The following is a 4,741-nucleotide window of genomic DNA, read 5'->3' on the forward strand; positions in this document are numbered from 1 at the left end:
GGCAGTGATATCACATTCAATCATATTGAATTACATTCACTCACAGTCAGTTACATACAAACACACAGTCACACAATCATACAGTATTCAGCTATTAAGCAATACTCTTGAGATTCCCTTACTCTCACATTATTATCTTCTCCACCATATACTTATTCTCACGCCGGAGGGTTACCCCAAAGAGGACCCCTCTGTCCCTTTCTGAGGGGTAAGTTAACGGCGTTGTTCATTTTGTAGGTGGAAGAACACAGATCCAGAAGAACCATCGGTGAAATAGTACAATCGAAACCCGAGGAAAGTAGATCTGCTACTAGTGAGTAGATCCACGTTTCTTCATTGGCGCCATCCACTGTTACAAACGGCAATCAGATCTCATCAGATCTACATAAAAAAAATCAATCACCATGGTTTCTGGCGTTCGTAACGCTGATCAAGCTCTGGAGGATATTGAACGTGAGGGTGTCAATGAGGGACAGCAGTTTCTGAGGGTGCCGCGTGATTCTACGCGCGCCACCAGTAACCGTCCCTTCATCACAACCCCTCACGGCCAGACTGAAACTCCTCCAGACGATCTCACGTTACAAAATCTTGCCGGCGCGAAACTGAAAGGACCAATGGGTCCAGAAGAAGAAACAAATGATCCGAATGAATGGCTCATAAACGAGCAGCGGCGTCTAATGGAAAAGTACAATGAAATGGTCAAACAGAAAAAGCTAGCCGACCAAACACAAAGGCAAGCGTTTGATAAGCAGACTACAAAAAGGCCGCGCGCGCCGGAAGACGGACATTCTGTTCACACTGCACACACTGAGTTCAGTGATGAAGAAGTGCATAGCATGAGGAAGACGCGAGATACTCATGCAGGAGGCTCACAACTCCGCGCGCCTGTGAACATGGCGCCTGGAGCAAGAGCAGATCTGGATCTGCACATGCCGTACAGCCCGCCAGTGAGGGGGCAAGTGGACGTAACCACGCCGTACAGGCCGGCCATCTTAGTGAAGCACTCAAAATTTACTGAGCGCATCGCTAAGGCCCCCATCCAGCACAAGACCAAGATGCCAAGTGGTCTGGGCAAATATGATGGCACAACAGATCCAGATGACTTTTTGCAAGGTTTCTATAACACGGGAAACCTGGAGAGCTGGACGATGCCAACATGGTGTCACATGTTTGCCCGCTGCCTTACGGGCGCGGCGCGTGTCTGGTTCGAGAGCTTGCCAACTGGGCAAATTGATGGGTTCGAGGAACTATTGGAAAAGTTCCAAGCCCACTTCGTACAGCAGCGCAGACACACGCGCGATCCTGATGACATCATGCACTGCGTGCGCAGGAATGATGAAACGATTGAGGACTACATCACTCGTTTCAATCAGGAGTCTCTGGCAATCAGGGGTATAACCGAGCAACTCCTGCGCGTGGCTTTTATACAAGGCGCGCGCAGTGATCAACTCCGCCGAGCTCTCGTAAGCAGAGATGGTATGCCCACCACTTGGGCAAAACTGATGGAAGCATCGCGAGTCTTCGCGAGAAATGAAAAACAGATTGCCCAAGATAGGGCAAGAGAAAGAGCGCATCAGGCTGAATCACCGCGCAGCAAAGAGAAGAGGGCCAAACAGAACTCTGTATGGTCCAGGTTGCAACCAACAAGTTTTTCTTCCGCAGAAAAGCAAACGCAACCAAGCTCACCCCAGCCCCAAAAAGATGTTCGTAATCGCGGGGAGGGTGACAAGAGGGAGGGCGGCAGAGATCCTAGCAGACCTCTGCCAAGAATATGGACTCCCCTCACTAAAACACCTTCACAGGTGTTAAGTACTGAGAATGTCCAATTCAAGCCCCCCAAGCAACTACACTACAAGGGACCGCAAAACAGTGGCAAATATTGTGAATTTCACAGGTCCCCGGGCCACAACACCGACGCATGCCATCATTTAAAGGATGCGATCGAGAAGGATGTAAAATCAGGCAGGCTGGCTAACTTGGTGAAAAACCCAAGAATAGAAGATGAGCAACCGGAAGGAGCCTCTGCCAGCAAGAAATACAAAAGAATCTGTGTGGCTGAAGGGGGACGACAAGGGCAGACGTCAAAAAAGAGAAGCGCGCAAATCCACGGAGATTGGCGCGAGCAGCAAGTTATCTTCCCAAGAATCAGGGGAGGCCCTTCAATCAGCAGCCCTCTCGTCATCACCACACACATTGCTCATTACGAAGTGTCAAAGGTCCTGGTGGACACTGGAAGCGAATCTGACATTATGTATGAGCAATGTTTCAGAAAGTTAGACCCGGCAGACCAAGCGCGGCTCGAGATGGTGAACGCACCAATCTGTGGTGTTTCAAATGAAATCATCCATCCCCTAGGTCAAATTCAGTTTGAACTAACTATGGGGGATGATGAGCACAAGCGAGCCGAAGTTGTCAACTTCTTGGTCTTGCCCACCACGTCATGCCACAATATGATCCTGGGTAGGGGAACGATTGCCCAATTTAATGCTATACCGTCGCCAGCGCACGGCGCATTGGGGTTCCCTACACCAACAGGCGTAACATTTGTTTACCGCGATCATTTGTGCGCAGTGACAAGTACGCCGCGGGAAGGGAGAATGAAACTTCCAATGGCGGACAATGCGCCAGAGAAGTGGATTTTAAACCCAAAATTCCCAGAGCAAACGGTTACAATTGGCGCTACCATTTCAGACGAAACGAGATTGAGAATGAAAAGGTTGCTCACAAAATACACGCCGGTCTTCGCGTGGCAACACTCCGATATGACTGGGGTCCCGCGAGACTTGGCGCAACATTCTCTTAACACGTTCAAGTCGGTGGAGCCAATTGCTCAGAAAAAGAGAATCATGGGGGATGAAAAGGCGAAGGCCATGAATGAGCAAGTTGAGGACCTGTTGCGCGCAAACATCATCCGCCCGATCCGATACCAGACGTGGGTAGCCAATCCTGTGATGGTAAAGAAAAGCAACGGGTCATGGAGGATGTGTATTGACTTCAAGGACCTCAACAAAGCATGTCCGAAAGACTGTTACCCCCTCCCAAACATCGACGCAAAGGTGGACTCCGTGGCGCCATTCAAGCTCAAATGTTTCCTGGATGCCTACAAAGGCTATCACCAGATTCAAATGGCACCACAAGACGAAGACAAGACTGCCTTCAGAACCGACAAGGGTGTTTTTTGTTACACAAAAATGCCCTTTGGTTTAAAGAATGCGGGCGCCACTTATCAGAGACTTATGGATTCGGTTTTCAGTGAACAAATCGGAAGAAATCTAGAAGTCTACGTTGATGATTTGGTGATCAAGAGCAGGGAGGAGAGACAAATGCTCAAAGACATCGAGGAAACTCTTCAGCGCTTAACGGAAGTCAACATGAAGCTCAACCCGAGCAAATGTACTTTCGGCGCGGAAGAGGGGAAATTTTTTGGTGTAATGGTCACTAAGGATGGTTTCAAGGTGAACCCTGAAAAGGTGGAAGCCATCCTTGACATGCCTTCACCATCCACCATGAAAGAGGTTCAGAAGCTGAATGGTAGATTGGTGTCAATCAACAGGTTCCTAGCGAACCACGCCAGCAAATCTACTCCATTCGTTAACACTTTGAGGAACTGCTTGAAGAAGAGCCAATTCAAGTGGACGCCTGAGGCTGAGCAAGCTTTCAGTGAGATAAAAGAATGTCTCATAAAGCTGCCCGCGCTCACAGCTCCACTTCCTGGCGAAACCCTTACATTGTACTTGTCAGCTGGAGACCGCGCCATCGGCGCAGTATTATTGGTGGATCGCAAGGGGATCCAAACGCCAATATACTATGTGAGTCGGGTGCTGACAGACCCTGAGACGCGCTATTCCATCATGGAAAAGTTAGTTTTGTCACTAACACACGCGTCGCGAAAGCTTCATAGATACTTCAATGGTCATCCTATTGAAGTTCTGACAGGTTACAACATCCAGCAAGTCTTGCGACGCCCCGCGCACACCGGAAGGCTGACAAAGTGGGCGCTGGAATTGGGTGAACACACGATCACCTATAAGCCCCGTCCAGCAATAAAGGGTCAAGTTTTAGCGGATTTCATCACGGAAATCCCAGAGGGAAAGATTGAAGAAGCTCAGCGCGAGGTAGACCCTCCGCGAGCAAATGATGAAGAAGATGTTTGGAGGCTATTCACTGATGGAGCCTCCAACAGCGAAGGGTCCGGCGCAGGCCTCAAATTGGTGGACCCTGATAATCATGAATATACTTATGCTAATAGGTTGGACTTCAAGAGTACCAACAATGAGGCTGAGTATGAAGCCCTGCTGGCTGGTCTGCGCATTGCGCGCAAGTTTGGAGTTAAAAGGCTAGAGGCCCATGTTGATTCTTACTTGGTAGCTGCACAGGTCAATGGCCTTTATGATGCCAAGGTGAACACCATGCCTCTATATCTAGAGCAGGCAAAAAAGCTCGTTGAGCAGTTTGACTTCTTCAAAATCATACACATCTCGCGCAGCGAAAACAAGTCCGCTGACGCGTTGAGTAAGATGGCATCAACTAATTTTGATCACTTTGGCAAAGATGTCAGGGTGGAAGTGATGAGCAACCCGTCAGTGCAAACGCAATCTGTCCTTGTAATTCATACAACCCCTTCATCCTGGATAACTCCAATAATGGAATTCCTGAAGGAGGGGAAGTTACCGGACGATCGCGCACAGGCGAGAAAGATAAGACACAAGGCGCAGAACTATGAACTACTTGATGGTACATT

This window comes from Bidens hawaiensis, unplaced genomic scaffold (genome assembly GCF_021521415.1).
Source record: "Bidens hawaiensis isolate Kalapana, Puna unplaced genomic scaffold, B.hawaiensis_p1.1 tig00055218_1, whole genome shotgun sequence".
Classification (NCBI taxonomy): domain Eukaryota; kingdom Viridiplantae; phylum Streptophyta; class Magnoliopsida; order Asterales; family Asteraceae; genus Bidens; species Bidens hawaiensis.